General features: G+C 37.6%; 2 long non-coding RNA genes across 4 annotated transcripts; one reads left to right on the top strand and one right to left on the bottom strand.

Moving 5' to 3' along the window:
• Nucleotides 1-706: 706 nt before the first annotated feature.
• LOC147648445 (uncharacterized) lies at nt 707-15,072 on the bottom strand. 2 transcript variants are annotated; one of them, XR_015280418.1, is made up of 3 exons: nt 11,109-15,072; nt 2,692-2,735; nt 707-1,014 (listed from the first exon to the last, which is right to left on the bottom strand). It is a non-coding gene; the product is annotated as an uncharacterized LOC147648445 (long non-coding RNA). The 2 variants fall into 2 exon arrangements; XR_015280419.1 differs by having other exon boundaries at nt 707-2,735.
• An 11-nt stretch (nt 15,073-15,083) lies between these two features.
• LOC111940745 (uncharacterized) lies at nt 15,084-17,023 on the top strand. 2 transcript variants are annotated; one of them, XR_002869651.2, is made up of 4 exons: nt 15,084-15,269; nt 15,742-16,044; nt 16,157-16,284; nt 16,907-17,023. It is a non-coding gene; the product is annotated as an uncharacterized LOC111940745 (long non-coding RNA). The 2 variants fall into 2 exon arrangements; XR_015280417.1 differs by having other exon boundaries at nt 15,742-16,284.
• The last annotated feature ends 244 nt before the right edge of the window (nt 17,024-17,267 follow it).

Here is a 17,267-nt window from a genome sequence, read left to right as displayed (position 1 = left end):
GATTTAGTATCTTGATTCCTCTGCAACCTTAAAACAGAGTTAGTCTATAAAAGCTTATTTAGTGCACAAAAGGTCACTCTTAGGCTTCACGAAACTGTAAAATGTTCCAAATAAAGATCAACAAAAAATTCACCACCTGGGTTAACTATTTACTGATGTATCCAACAAATTCGCAGTTGTTCTGTCTAATGTTCACATGGATACCCATCTGTAATATTTCCTGTAAGTTTTCCAACAATTAAAGGAAAAAAATGTTAAATGGAGAGCTAGAAGGGCAAAGTTTGTTATGTTCTGAGATTAAAAAAAATCTTTAAAGATTTGTGGGCTTTAACTGGTTCTACTTTCGTTTTTTCATTGAAGGAATCTAGAAATACGGAGTAGTAAAGAGTATTCTGACTTCATCTCAGAGTGATATAACAAATTAGGGTTGCAAATGAGTGTGGGTTTGTTTGGGATTTGTGTTAGGATTTTTAAGTCAAAATCACCTCTTATGGTGTAAACAATGTGACAAATTTAAACTAGGAGTGAGCTTCTTGCACACACATCTCATGTATTCTTAAAAATATAGGCCATCCATGTAGATGAGAGCATTAACTAGCTATTCCAGGAAGCTGACTAATGGAGAGGAGTGGTGTGTTTATAGAGTCAAGCAGGCCTTTTCGGTCAGTGTAGTGCATCACACAGCAGAAAAAAACAAGAACAGGAGTGGTGAAACTGTAATGAGGCTTTATTTCCACTAATTCATATATTTTCAGAGTGGGACAATGACAATTACTTCTGATTCACCAAGATTAAAATTACAGCTTGTTTTTCTACCATAAGCGTACTATTATTATTACTATAATTATTTTCTTACAGTCAAAGCTTCTCTAATACCTCAAAAATTTAATATCAGCTGCAGTGCTAAATTCCACAGTTAAAGAGTTGCTCACACATTCTACTGCAGGTATCTTCTTTCAGTGACCAGAGGGCCTTACAGTAACCCCATTTGCTATGGTCTGGGAAGTAGGAACACTGAAAAATAAAGAGGCAGACATATTTACCCATGTGCATTTGCTTTGGTTATATTTCTAATAGGCTCAATTGCTTAAGGAACCTTCGCTTTCCGTCTAAACCTTCGTCACACTCAAATCTAATTTTGATGCCCTTTTGCTCAGTTAAGAAGCAGAGTGATTGATCTGGGATTGGGAGCAAAGGACTGCTGAAAATGCTTTCCCTCTTGTAATTTCTGTGGTAGCTTATAGCCTTGGTGTTTTCCCTTCACAAAATTAAGGACAGGAAAAGGAAAGGACAATAGTCTTGGATGTATTTTCAAACTGTAACCTTTCTTGTCTTGTATGTGGTCTGCAGCTTTGTGGTATGGTGATAGATGGGATCTGCCACTCCTGTGTAAAAACTGAGAAAATCAGCTGTTTGTAAAGTCTCATGTATCTGCCGTAGCACTGCAGATGGGCTGAGAGAGGCTCTTGCTCTTGGAGCAGAAATATGCCGCTCTTTGCTTACTGCTTTGCAGTGGTAAAACCAGCATCAGTGAAAGGTTTTTATCCTCAGTCCTGCAACCTTCTCCCTGAACAGCAGAGGCCATTTTCACCTAAGCCTCTTTGTTTCTCCAGTTAATTTTTGTTTCTTTGACTTTAGAAGAGCATATACAAAGACCTCTCAAAACCCTTCCTATGAAATTACTCCCTTTTTTTAGATTCTTCCTCAAATTTTCTTCCTTCATTTAAAATGACTAGGAATAATTTTAAAAAGGACTTTAAAAAGGACTAGGAGTCCTAGTCAATACCCTGTTACTTTCATAGAACATCAAACTAGATGGGTGTTCTTTAACCAGCTAAATTACATTAGTTTCCCTGAAGGAACTGCAGCTTTGATACCGAAATATGATTGATATTTCTTCTATAAATCAATAAACCCAAATTTGTTTCCAGCACAGGTAGAAGAATTGAGAATACAGTGTAGTTTGGTACTTCTATTTATTTTCTTTGCTCTCATGTAGATGACCCTTGTTTATGTTGTGTTAAATGTAAGATTAAAAGCTCATTGAGGCAATCACTGCATCTCTGCCTCTGTGAGGAACTTCGAAGCTTAGGGACTTCTCCTGTAATAAGTCATCCACACAAAACAGAATCAGGATTTTATGGTCTAAGGATTCTTACATGGAACAAAGAAACAAATAAAAACCCCAAAACCACAACAACAAACTGAAAAAAACAACCTAAATCCAAAACAAAACCACAAAAAAAGCCCCCAAAGAAACAAAAACCAAAAAATCAAAAACCAACCAACCAACTGAAAAAAAAAGACCAAGACCAAACAAAGAAATCAACCAACCAACCAACCAAGCAAGCAAAAAACCCAAACTAAACCAACCAACAAACAAACAAAACCCCAACAAAAATCAACCAAACAAATCTAGCAGGTTGGCCTATGCAATGAGTTGAGGAATAGTGAAGCCAGCTATACAAAACATTAGCCCTGAAGATATTGCACTCTAAAGAGACAAGAATGGGGAATATTTTATTTATTGTCCTTCTGTCATTGTTTAAATACTTACCTGATTTTCTAAATACTTACCTGATCTTTATGTTCTGGTTTTGCTTTTGGATTTTTTTACCCTCTGAAAAAGTGTGCAAGAGTACTGTGAATAAGAAAAAAGCTTAGACATATTTCTGTTTTTGAGATGCATACCAGTCAGGAAGCACTGTCTTCATAGGCATAGAAAAGACCCATCACTGTGTTAAAAAAAAAAAAAAAAAAGAAATAAAGAAATTTTGATGTTACATTTGCTGGAATTGTCCAGTTTTCTGTTCAGTAACAATGTCAGTTGGCAAGCATCCCATCATAGACATACATGGGTGTGTGCAAACCTGTTTAGTTCATCTTTAATTGAAACTCTGAAATAAGCCACTTGGCACTGAGAGGCTTTGCTAAAATCCCAATCTGACTCTCAAATTAGTGCAGCTGACCCTGCTGTACTTAGCTGCTTGCATACTAACTAGGTGATCAATTTTTCTTTTATTGTAGTGCTTAAAAATGTGTTGTCCTGCTTCATTGTACTCTTGTTCTTAGTCTTTCATGAATAATTAGCAATCAAAAAGGAAAGGTAGTTGGTTTTTTAAAGTAACTTCCCCATTAATCATCTGTGATTAGCTGCAAAATCCCCAGGGCTACTATCATTCTTTGAAGCTGTGCTTAGTATCATTTGGCTAGTTCTTGCCTGCTGACTATGCCAGTGATAGAACTGACACGGCCGTTTAAAAGAAAACCCCTTGATCTGCTTTTTTGTTCTGAACTTTCATTCTCAGAGTGCTGCACTGGTCCTGCACTTTCATTCACACACAGAAGCAGACAAAGAATCTCACTGTATTACAGAAATTTAACACACAAGAACCTACACAGAAGATTCTAATACAGTTATGATTATCTCTTTCCACTTTCACACTAGAACTGTTGTACAATTATTAACTATGTGACCTCCAGAAAATCCTTGCAAGACAGGTAATTATTAGTTATTATTCGAGTTTCACACCCATTAAAAGTCAGACATGAAAATCCCTGATTCTGCAGCATTCTTAGCAGCAGCAACTGAACTGCAGAGGAAGTTAAGGAAATGTGTCACTTATGGGAAGCCCTTAATAGTTGATTTATACCCAAGTGTTTATTACATGGCTGTATTTAATAAAGAAATATTCAACACCCTGAATCTCTTGCTAAAAGCAATAGGGCATCTGCAATTGCTCAGCATGGGTGCTGTCTCTATTAGATCTTAAACATGAACAAGGCTCTCTTAAACATCCTAATATATCTGGACTTGATGTTAAAATGAGAATTTGTTAAGTTTATGTCACTATTCCAGTTTATTCATGGAGCCATGCAACCCGCTCCAAAACACTCCTGTAAAGCTCTTCTCTACACTCCTCAGTACAAACAGCAGATCTGAGAAGCAAAGGTCCATAATTCTTGTTCAACAGACAAGGGCTACTTGAGTATGAAGAAACCCCAAATACAGCTGTGTAAGTCAACCATCCTCCTCCACAAAGAAAGGACAGCCCAGGGCTCATTGAGCTTTCCCATGGGACAACAGGCTGCAGCCAGGATCTCCCTTTGGGCAGGGACATTTTTCAAGGTTAATCCTCAAGGCTGAGAGATTCCTTGTTGTAACAGATCTTTGGAAGGTGATCAACAGGACCCTAACCTTTGAAATCCTGCCTAAGTGACATAAAGTGACCAGCTCCCAGAGTGACCAGCTTTGGGACTAAGTCTGGATGTAGCTGCATGTGACCTCCCCTCATGAAAGAAGTTTAGAAAGCAGCAGGGTCCTTTCTGAACCTGATGACTCAACAGCACAATCTCTGATAGCTCTGCCTGATCCTGTCCTTTGTGCAGAAAACACTTAAGAGCTCTTTTCCATCCAATCTAATAAAAGCCCTGTCACATTTACTATGAAACTTTGTTCAATCACTGGTTTAGACCAATAAAATGTTACTGCTTCTCTCACATTACAAGGTAAAAATGCATCATCCTGGGGTAAATTGATGGAGTGTGTCTGTACATCTGTGTTTCAGTTATCTCTGGAAATACAAACAGGTTGGTGAGCTCTCTCCAAACAGCCTTTACAGCAAAAACTCCACGCTGCAGGATGGATTCCTCAAATATACTGCCTCCAGATTAGAAAAAATAGTACCTCTCCTACTCGAGAAGGACAGTAAATCTAAGCAGTCAATACAGCCATCAACAGCCTGACCCAAAGCTTTTGGTCAGGTAAGACCTTCATATTACTTTGGTTCTACTTCCTAATCTAACAAAACACATTACTTCTGTTTCCCAGCCTGGCCTTACCAGATCAAAGGTGCCTTAGTCCTATTTTAGCTACACTCTTTATAATCAAATTAGTCTCTTGAAAGCCTAATTATATACAATTTTTATAAAAAAATATATTTTTAATATTTAATTTTAATAAGTTTATTTTTATATTTCATATTTATTGTTATAGGGACCTAAATATACTGAAATATTTGAGTAGCATACACAAATAAAGGAAACCTCCAGGAATGTTTTTTTGCTCCAACACAGATACGTATATATATACACTGTACAAAGACTGAGGAAATTGTCAACCAATAAACACATAGCAAGGAATAAAGAAGTCAAAATATTATTTGCCCAGTTTGAATTTCACCTGAATAGAGAAACTGCCTTACTTTTTAGGAAAAAAAACCCCAAAGGTTACTTTTTGTTTCAAGTTATATCTATTCCAGAAACTTCTTTTGCAAAAGGCACTCAGTCCACAGACTAACCCATTAAAGAGCTATTTGCAGCTAGATGAAGCTGACACAAAGGGTACGTTTTGATTTTTTAGAATCTATTTTTGAAAAGGCGTTTCTGTTAACAGAACCCTGGCATTTTTAGTAACTTAAATATGAAATAGAATTATTATATTTCGGGTATGTTTGCTGAAGTCATATTTCCATAAGTGTCCAAGCACTGTTCATAATAAGTATGGTAGAGACCCTAAGGAAGCTCTTCATGGAAAAGAAAATCTAAAAATTATGCTATACACTTGCTGAAAAATAACATATTATCATAGAGATATATTCTTTCTCTTTCACGTAAACATGCATCTTGCAAATTAGTAGTAACTTTTAGAATTTTGGGGTCTTGATTTATGTTATTTCGCTTTGTATTTGCAGAGAAATTATTTTACTTTTTGATGTCCTGTATATTGCCTCCAGCTGCTCGGTACTGAAGCCAAATATATGGATTTAAGGGCTAAGTTTTTTCCTTTTTTTCTATTCAGGGAGTTTTTAATGAGAACACCCTAATTTAAAAAATATTTGTTAAGGAAGGCAACACTTGCACTGCCTCTGTGACACATGCTATGCTTCTATTAACCTTGCAGAAGAAAGAAGAGACAAAACCTATAGAGGACTTTCATACTCAACATTGCAGTTACATGTCCCTGATAAAGGGGAACCAGAATGAAGGTATGCTGGCTCCAGAGTGCAGAGTTCATAGTTCATAGAGCTCTGAGTTCATAGTAGTTTTCCTGACAAGCAGATCCACTGAAATCTTATTTCCTATGGTGCTGTGCTGAACACAGATTTCTGACCATCCTTGTGTTGTTCTCAAGAAGGAAAATGACTGGATGACCAAGCAAACTCTCTGCTCTTCTGCCTTTGTCACTGCATGTGGGAGTCACATTTCCCAGGTTACCCAGATGCCTCTGTTTTCTTTTTTCCACTTCCATACATCCACTGCAGCTGAAAGGGACCACTTACTACCCAGGTATACAATTGTCTGACACTGAGCAAATAATAAGGGCATGCACTAGGAGATTTGGATCTATTAATTTTTCAGACATAAGCACAGACACAGCAGAGTTTGACCTTTTTAGAGGTTTCTAATGTCTTTCCTTCCAAATACTATTGCAAGAAAGCTACACTGCAAAAAGATTAGGCAAAATTCTCTCTGGTGTCTGACTAGATTTGCACTCACATTTCCCTGGAGGAATAGGTGTGTCTACCTAGAGGCAAATGTGGTGTTTCTGCTGGAGAAAGACTTGCCTACATCTTACGTATTTGCTAAAATATCAGGTTTATATTCAGAAAAGCAGTTGTTTCAATACTCAGATGTTTACCCTTGTAGACAACTTCAGTCTAGAACAAAATTTTTGGGGCATCTCCTATATAATTTTTTTTTCAGGACTCAGTTTGGTTTATTCCACAGTAACATATTTTACTTATATACTAACAGGACAAAAATAGATTGAAGGAAAAACAGAGCCACCATCCTTTAAACTCATTAGAATGAAGCTGTGAACATTTTTAGTGTGATCTCTGTTGACCCAAATCCATAAAATCTCCATCTTATTTAAACTAAAAATAATTTATGCATAGTTTTCCTCATACCATGTTTTCATCTTGTACCACCAAGGACTAAGCTAGTGGGGTTTGAAAACTTATGTGTTTGTAAAAAGTGACTTTGATATCTGAATGCTGACCAGTGCTGACACATGTGAAACAAACCTTATGTTTGAAGCAAATGGCAGTACCAATGACAGTCCCCTGTCCCATCAACAACCTCAAGTTTTACAATAAACAGAAAGTTTATTAGATGTAAAGTATCAAAACTGTGATTCTCTTTTTGGATTTCCCCAAAATACAGAGTATTCTGCACTACCTAGATTCCACTGAGCATCTCACAAAACTGTTATTTGAAGAAATCTCGGATTGTTAGGTCTTTAGACACTGCTTCTTATATAGCTGACTTTCCCTGGTTTTGGAAGAGCATTCTACTGTGAAAGGTTGTAGGAGAAGAAAATCAGACCATAGTTAAATTAAGAGCTACAGTCCCTTCTGACGGTAAGTTTTCATACCTTCAAAAAATGATGATGGTTGTACTTAAAGAAAGATGTGGAAAATGTGTGAAATTAGTAATTAATCATAAGATCATATAGTTGTAGAATGGTTTGGTTTGGAAAGGACCTCAAATAACATCCTAGCCCCCTGATATCCCAAGGGATACCTTGCATTGGAACAGGTTACTCAGAGCCACATCCAGCTGGTCTTGAACACTTCCAGGGCTGTAATCCACAGTCTCTCTGGGGGCAAACTCTTTCAGTGGCTCACCATCCTCACAGTAAAGAATTTCTTCTATGATCTTATCTAAACCTATTCTCCTTCAGCTTAAGGCCATCTCCACATGTCTTATCACTACATGCCCTTGTGAAAAGTCCTTTTCCAGCCAACAAGAAAGGTTGGCATCCTTCAGGTACTGGAATGTGCTGTAAGGTTTCCTCAGCACCGTCTCTTCTCCAGTCTGAACAGCTCCAACTCTCTTGTCTGCACAGAAGAATGAAGAACTAAGATGACAGAAAGTATTTCACTATTTGGAATATTGAAGTCATGGTGAATTCAGCTATACCTGCCAAGCATATTTTGACTTGGAATATTTCCTGAAACAAATTTCAGTATTGCAAACCATTTATTTTCTAGAAGCTACATAATGATTGGTGGAAAATGGATTCACAATATAAACTGGAAATGTCATATCTCTAATTTTCATTTGTCTAGACCATTTAATTTATCATCTTCAATACTTTTTTATGTATGTGTCATCTTCAATACTTTTTTATGTATGTGTATCTGCATTTCACCAGCCTTTCTGAATGCCTATTCATATTTTCTTTTCTTTTTCACTTCAGATTTTTACTCTGCTGTCATAAGCCATGTAATGTCACCATCAGCTGAAGTATTAAAAAATAGTTAAAGAGCAAGATTCTAATATTTAAATTTAATGTTTTGTTTCTACACCCAGTGCAGTCTTTAGGGAAAACCATAAAGAAAGAAAAAAAAGGACAGACAAGAGTCAGTGAAAAAGAAAATTTTTTTGAGTAAGAAAAATGCTGAATTCATGTCTGGTCTTTTTTATTCAATCAGAAGTGTTCTCGTGTGCAGTGTAGGTGCTAAAATGGTCATAAGGTTCCCATTGTTTCTCTGTATAGTATTAACAGTGGTTTGTTGACTGGAGGTCACAAAAAGGCATTAATTAGCTGAACTAAGCAATCACTTTTTTTTATCTCCGAAAAGCTTAGAACAATTCATTTCTATTTAATTACCATGAATAGTTCTTTTAGAGTTTCCTAATAATGAATACCTTTTCTCACTGAAGTGGCATTGATCACAAATTTGCACTGTTGCGTACATGATTCAACATGACGAATGTCACAGATCAGATTTTCAGAGCCACTGCCTTTGCATAAGTATAGTGAAATCAATTTAAAAGGCAATCCATACTACACGTGTAGAGAAGTAGTTATTAACACAGTATTATAAAGAAGTCAATCCCTCCGAGAAGATTTACTTCTGTTGAGTAGAAGTATGCAATTTATTTCATTAACTAAAAAGAGGTGCACTGACTTCTTTCCCTTTTTACTCCCATATTACCTTTTCCTTAATCCTGGTTCACAATCATTGCAGTGAATGTCACGAAAGCTAATCGATCCATTTCAGTTTAGAAAAAAATGCCCCCAATTGATGTTTTAGGTGTCTTTTTAACAATGTTAAATGGCTGGAAACTGTTGAAGTGAAAGACTTTTACTGCTTGCTGCAAGTGAATAGTGTAAACAGTATTGATCTGCTATGAGGGCTTTACAGTAGAGAAACATTCAGTACATTATTTAAAGGATAAATATCTATTTGATTTATTCCTAGCTTTTATCCAGACATTTATAAGGTAGGCTTTCTTTCCTTTGCAAAACTTTCTTTAAAAATAAAAATGGCATTCAGGCCTCTCCTTTAGCTGGATCTGCTCCTATTATCATCACCAAAAGCATAAATCCTCTCAGGAACAAAACGAAACAAAGCAGTCGTGGGAGATTTGATTCTCCTGTAAGTGGTGAAACTGAGAACTGAGCATCAAGGAGAGGAAGCGAGAAATTATTCAGATCTTCCAAGCTGGAGCCAGATGCCAGAAGGCAAAGCTAGAGATACTAGAAGGTACAACCTGGAATCTTCAAATCTGCTACAGGTTTGGTTTCAATAATAATTCATTGAAAGTCCTGAAAGTGATGACCAGGAGATCACAAACGTGGAACAGTGAGAGCTGAAGGGACCCCAGAGACTACACTTGTGACATGGGAAAAAAACCCCACAACAACATGCTTGATTTTTCACATATGATATGAAGGACATCTTTTCATGACTTGTTCAACGCTTTCCAGAGAAAGGAGGAGGTTTGTTGCTTTCAACACACTGCATTTAATTCCTTTGTTAATAAATCTATACAAGCAGAAAGGCAGAAAGTGCTGTCAGTGATTCTATGGCTGGTTTATAGTATTATATGCTCTTACTTGTGTTGCATAGCTATGTACTCTTTCACTGCCCTCATTCATAGAATTCAGTCCATCAGATATCCTTTCCTTAGCTGTTTGCATTAGTGGACTGCAGAGCAAAGTGCGTTGAACTCCTTCACAAAGACACACAGTGATCAGATCTAAGTTTAGCTGGTGTGACAGAAGAAAAGACAAAGGCTTTTTCTCCTCTCACAGGAAGCCAAAGTGCGCCTTAACTCACCTACTGCAAAAGACCAGTTCTGTACAAGATTCAGCGTAAACTGACAGTAGAAGAGATGAATTAGCATAACTGACTGTTTCACTTGTGGAGATTAAATAGCCTTTTACTACAGATGTTTACCAAGGAAAATGTTCCCTAGTGGAAGACTATAAACAGTTAAGATGGATTTGATGAGAATTTTAATTGCTGTTATGCGATTGGTAATAGAAAGGTTTTATTAAATGCCTTGTGAAAACCAATCTACGTTTTTGAGAAAAGAAAGATCTTGGTATCTCAGTGTTTGGGCATATCAGTATCTCAGGTAGGAAGGAGGTACCTTCTTAATTTTTGTTCCCATTCCTTTTATCTCACTTTTAAGAAGAATTTCCTTATGATGGCTAAATCACATTTCAATGAGGTAAGAGCATCTACCTAAAAGTAAAAACACCTGACTCCCATAATCTTTTTTTTCTGAATGCAGTTGAAGAATTGCAGTGTGGACCCTTGCGTTTCTCCCTCTTCAGAAGCAACTAAGTAGTTTGAGTAGTCCTTTTGGGAAATTCAACTAAATTAATTTTTTCACATGATGGTAATTTGCTTTCCACAGGAAGCACCTAAGAACAATGCTGTAGGATTTATAGGGTTTTTTTCAAACCTTCCACTATTCCATTTTGCATGAAAGTATTAAATATTCACCACCTCTTTCACCAGAAGCATAGAAAGAGAGGACATAACTTCATAACATAATGGCTAGCTCTGAGACCTGGCTTTCTTGCTCCAATGGATACTTCAATTCCCTGCTCCAGTTGGTTCATGAGCTGGGACCCATGTCTTCTTCCCAAGTGAATGCAGTAACAGGCTATTGCATCATGCTTAGATTCTCCTCTAGAATAATTATTTACTGGGCCATGCAAGGTGCAAATAACATTTGGTTAGTAGAGCACTCACTGCAGAAACACATATTCAGCACTTCATTCTTGCCTGCTTGTCTCTCTGAAGCCAAATAAAAAATCCTGCTCTCCTACAAAGAGAGAAGTACCCCCTTCACCATACCTAGAATGCCTTCATCTGAATGCAGTGATGTCCGCTCCACATTTGCATTAAGTAACATATATGATGACACGGGTGTAATTTCTGTGTAGAAGAGGACTGTAAATGCTCAGCATTGCCATTAGGTACCAACGTCCCGCAGTCATCTGGGATACCTAATGGGTGTAAAATCTATTGGGGTGCAGCTGCATCTGGGTAGGGCTTTTAACTGAAATAAAACACCAGAAGAAACAGCACACATTAGATAAACTTCTTCAACAAATTATGAGATAGTCACTATGTTTACTGAGATTGCATCATGATGGTTTTCTTGAAGGAGGAAAAAAAAAAGCACAGTTTTAAATATGAAAGCATATTGTAACCAAAGGAAAAAAATTCAGTGATGCTTCTAAGGTGGACACTTTCTTGGTAGGCAGCACTAATTGCTGCAATAGCTTTTAGGTGTTCTAATGCACTCAAGTGAATTATGCACCACACTGCTTCTGAATGACACAGCCATTTCTGACTCCATTAATATGGAAGATTTCAGCCAAATGCTTTTAAACGATAGCTTCTCTTTATTTGTAATTTCAGACTCTATTGATTTCCTTCTGTTCCCTTCATTATGATTTCAATTGATTACCTTGGCAACTGCAATAACAATGATTGCACTTGACACTGTCTGAGACTCTCGAGATGGTATTTGAATAGGAATGGTATAATTTGGGGGAAAATGACTACAAGAACCTGCCATTAATGTTACACTTACACTTTACTTTTATTGACTTCCCTCTCATTCTAACAGGCTCTTGTCAGGGACTCTCTTGCAAATATTGGTTAGGATTTCAGTGACTCCTTGAAGTAAAAGATTCTTATTAACAAAGAGAACACTTTTTGTGCGAGGTGGCTTTTTCAGCACTGTGACAGTTTAGGGAAACATCCCACCTTAGATGAGATTTTTGTTTACTTGCCAAAAAAGCTACAAGTGTTTATAAACAATGTTCCTGGTTAAAGGATTTCTTTTACTAACTGTGTTATGTTCTTGCACATAGAAGAATTTCAAGTACAAAGGCATTACTTCAGATTAAAAGTTAATATGGGCTTATTCCATTTCATTGCATCTTATGCCATATAGATGAGAAATTCCACATACCTTCCTCAGGGGGAAATTGGCAGTTTATTTTATGTAGTGTTTTAGTTCTTCAGTTTGCACTTTAGCTTTATTCAAAGACTGTCCACAATGTAGTACCAGTATCCTACCTTTGGGAATAATACTATACTGGAGGTCTCTTTTCTTGTTCAAGATATGTCAGAAATGTATTTATGTCAGAGGATATATTGGAGATAAGAGGTTAAAGCAAAAGAGGAACATCCTTCTCTGAACCTTAATGAATTCACATTTAGTAACACAATTTTAGAAAGAAACAACCTTTGTTTTCTGTTTGTCACTGTGTCCATGACCTTTTGTTTTGATTTTATGCCACAACACCAACAATATCTTCTGATTAAAGCTACCTTCTACAAATGTCAGTCATTTTGTACTTTATATAATAATAGTATTTCTGCTTCTAAACCTACCATTTCAGTTTCAAAAAGAAAGAAAGGACACACCAAAAAAATGGATCCTTTTCCTTAAAACCTAGGGAATTTGATGTGATATATAGCAAAGGAGTAATTTTAGCAATCTGCCTTTCTGTTATCAGTTCAGTTGCAATGAAGAGCAGTGCTCTTCTTACCCAGCCACTCTATTATGGGGAAGCTGAATAATTACAACTAGTGACTATTGATAGTTGAAGTCATAGGTTACAAGAGGAGCATGGGGAATCAGACATGATAATTTTCTTCAACATGATAGCACCCTTCTGCCATCTGACCAACAGACTCAAGAAGTGAGAGAGTCAAGAAAAGGTAATTGTAGAGTAATGAATATTGCATGCTGTCACTATACTTTCTACTGAGAATATTTATCCGTAATTATCCGTATCAAAAATGGAAGTGAACTTTTTCTTTTATCCCTTGCCCTGGTATGCTTGGTGAAGTAAGAAAACTCTTGGGTAGCCCAAGTCAGTCTTTGATCAGACTTTATATACATGAAATTCAACTATGCAAAATTTTTTAAAAGATTCAGCCTGTTACTTTATCTCTGGTGTCATTCAGGGCAATGCAAATTTTACCCTAACTCACATGAAAAAAGCTTTACAAACTATGCTGAAGGAGCTCCTGAAAATTTCTGATTCAATCTCATAAGACAAGTCCAAGAAGAAAATGAGCAGTGTTCTTGTATTCATCTATTCAGTTATTTTACATGAATCATGAAGAAATGTGAGAAGTTTAATTTCATAAAACTCCAGCTTGTCTTCCAACCCATAGAAAGATGTTTCAGCCAAGTCAGGAAAAACTGGTGACATCAGTAACTGGAAAGGCAAACTTCAAAATAAGTTTTTTTGAAGGATAATAAGAAAATATAGTTCAATAGAATATTGTACAAAGTGATATGGTCACCCAATATGAAAAACATAAATCATTTGAGAAAATGGATATATTACCCAGATGTCCTATTTCTGAAATTCATTCACTTAGGAATCCTAGAGGAGTTCTCAGCCACACAGCCTGAGATTTGGTATAGGATTGATCAGAATAATTATTTTCTAAATAAAAGAGGAGGATATATGGCTGAAAACCTGTAAACTCCTCCTTGGGAGGAGAAAGAGATAAAGATTAAGAAGGAGAGAGAGTGAGAGAGAAGCTTATGGTAACTCCTTGCACACATAGATATGTAATCTCATTGTTGCTGTTGAGTAAACAATGGAAAAGGAACCACTATATTGAGGTGCTATAAAGAAATGGTGTTAGTGTAGGCCAAAAGCAGTTAAACTTAGTAGTGACTATTGGGGGTAATTCAGGCTTAAACTATATAAAAATATTGAATATTAATTAATTTATTTGGCTGTATTCAAGTTTCTTTAAGTTCACATAGTCATACTTGTTTTGAATGGTTCTCATTGTTATGCTACCAAAGAACCCATAATTTTCACTTCACCATTGACCAAGAAACACTGAGACAGCTGAACTTGAAACACCTCATCGAATGTAGGCAATGCTGACTTAACAGTTTATCAGCAGCCATTCCAGGAATTCGTTATGTTTTTTAGATATTGTGGAGTGCAGGAGATCATCTGCTCCTTTAAGGGAATCTGGCCAAGGGCCCTTTTCAGTGGAAAAAGTGGGCAATAAGGAAAGGAGGAAACTTTAAACAAGAAACTTCAGAGACAGGAAAAACATAGGAAAAAGCTAGAGACATCAAGTCTGCCCATTCACAGTAACTGACGAAGACATGTAAGAGTACAAGAATGTTTGTTCCAACACAGTTTTCTGATCATGGACGTGGTTGGGAAATGAGTGAAAAAAGGGAAGCCAGAAACAAAATATACAGACACACATGTCTAACAAATGAAAAATGGAGACAATGACAAGAGACAACCTCACCAATCCCATCAGTTGATGGACTAGCAGGAAGTTGCTTTGCAGGAAGATCTGCCTGGACTTTGTACCTGATGTTGTTATAAACCAGGAGGGATCCTGGAGCCTGGGCTGAGAGAGGTATACAAACCCATGAAGGGATGTGCAAAGGAAGGAGAACCACAAGGACAAACAGTAGGAGGCAGGCAGAAAAGGTTTTTAAAAGGCTACGGTCACTCTTAAAACAGGACAAGTCCGTACTCATTTCTGGCTGAGGCCTGCACCTGATCACCACAGTCTGTTCTATCTTACTGTGTTTTTTGCTAAATCTTTCCTTAATTATCTCTGCAAAATATCATGGTTCAATCTCTGCATATGGGTGTTGCAAGGACTAAGTGCTAAGTGCTAGCTACAGGCAAGACCTCTGTGTGTGAGTAAAATTTGGTACCAACTGCAAGAGTCTGGCTGAAGTTGTAGGAACTTTGACCTGTGGGCCAGCTACTGGGGTCAGTGGTGTCATAATACCAGGGAAGCAAGTGAGCTGGAGCCTTTAACCTCCATTCACTGTAGCAGGAGTGGTATGCACCATAAAAACCACCTGTAGAGAAACTGACATGACAAGAGTTGATTGAGAAGCTCAGTGCTGGCAGCTGAAGTAGACTTCTGGTCACAGCCCACAGGTCTTGTGGCAGCTGGTGCCAAGTGGCAGTATCTTCCCTAAACCCAGTAAATACATGGGAGGGATGTGTCTGTGGGTGCCTTCACAAGCAACTGGCAACTAGCACTGGCTGCACCAGCTAGTGAGGGAGACTTGTGAGTGTGGGGGTATCTGCAGAACAAAGATGTGAATGCCATGAGTTTCCTAGAGAACACTGAGCTGAACCAGCCAGAGGGCAAGGGGCCTATAAAGTGGGTCCAGGATACAGGCAGAGGCAGTGGATGAACAGAGGGGATGTGATGACACTTGAAGGGCCTGAAAATGTGTATGTGCTTGTAAACTTGGAGAATATCTTGTGTGCACTGCATTAGTGACATCCTGCCCAAGAGAAGGAGGGGACTCAGCTGTCTCTGTGTTTTTTGGGATTCCTTTATCTGGGTGATGTTCAAGGCATGGTCTTCCCTGTGGCAGCCTGTGTGACCAGCCATTTCAGTATTCTGTGTGAGCCTCCCTTGTGCATGTCTGTGTTCATGTCTACAGGTGTCCCTGGGAAAGGTGCTCAGCTTCACCTCTGGCTGAACCAGCAAATGGGACAACAGCAGATGGATCCCTTGGGCTGGACAGAAACCCCATGTTCCTGGGCACACCTGTCTGCCCAGCAGGATGAAATCCTTGGCAAGAGCAGCTGGATAAGATAGTCACTTTCTTGACATCCCTTAAAAGCTACTACAAGACCTACAGACTGTTTCAAAATTCCTCAGCTCTGCTCATTAACCTACAAGAATCTTGGTGCCTATCCAAGGGTGCCGGGTTTGCCATGTGGTTGCCAAAGACTTTCAAAATGTCGGTATCATATTTCAACTGCTGTAACAGTTGCCTTTTTCCACACTCCAAATGTTGTATGGGTTATAGTTATGTCAATATCTGGCATTGATCAATTTCCATTTATCTCCAGCCAAGCAAGGAAGAATTCATCCTGCTTCCCAGGTGGCATTTATACAATTTCAAATTGTATCGTATTGTATTTCCAATACAATATATGGTCAGAAGAAACCCAGAAACAGTTGCATCACAGAGCACAAGGTAGAATCCTACAGAAGACACTGTAGTCCTATGGCTTCATAACGGTGTTATGATTGACAGTAACAATCCACCAGCTTTGTAATGGAGTTTGCAATGGCTGAGTTTGCAGAGACTTGCTGTGTCCAAGGTTTTAAACTGTCTGATGACAGGCTGGTGTAACTGAAAGTGGTATTTTCCAATGAGTTTTACACAGATAACTCTAATGAATAGTTATTTAGTGTAAAGCGAAAAATTTACAACTGTAACACAATGATATAGAGCAGAGAAGTGCTGGCATAAGTGAAGATATGAGATGCTATATAAAGGACCACTAAAATGGACAGTCATAGGATAATAAAACATGGGGCACAGCCCTGGCACTAAAGAACAGGAAGTCTTAAGCAGTCAGTTATGGTCATGAAGTGGCATGCAGATCTGCAACTGTAGAAAACTGATATATGCCTTATCAAAGAAAAAAAATAGATATTACTAACCAAACATAAAGGCATCATGTAGTGAAATCATATATAATGTCAAGCCCCTGAAAAAAGGGAAAGATGTAAAAGGATATTATCAAACAATAAAAAAAATACTCCCAGGAGATGCCAGGATAGATCAATGTGCATGTCATTCTTTTTGGCAGAGGACTCCAGATCCTGATGACTCACCACAATACCTGTTCTGTCACTAGCCACAAGCTTTGGAAAAGGTGACCTTACCACCAAGAGAGCAGGAACAAACTAAAAAGTGTCTGTAACAACTTTAACTACATTATTATTCTTTCTTGTTCTGTTACAGTTAGAAGCCTAATGATAAGGTTATGATTTTCAGTTCTACTAATACTGCTAATTTCCTTCTGATTTATATGCAAGATGGTTGTTCTTTATACTTGTAAGCATAACATAAAAAAATTAAAAAGCTTTATTACAGGAATTACGTACATTTGGGAACTTATTTATAGACAGCTGTGGGTTGAAGGTTTATCCCATCAAAAACTTTCATTT

This window comes from Cyanistes caeruleus, chromosome Z (assembly GCF_971803275.1).
Source record: "Cyanistes caeruleus chromosome Z, bCyaCae1.hap1.1, whole genome shotgun sequence".
NCBI classification, from domain to species: domain Eukaryota; kingdom Metazoa; phylum Chordata; class Aves; order Passeriformes; family Paridae; genus Cyanistes; species Cyanistes caeruleus.
This window is presented reverse-complemented; position numbering and strand designations above follow the sequence as displayed.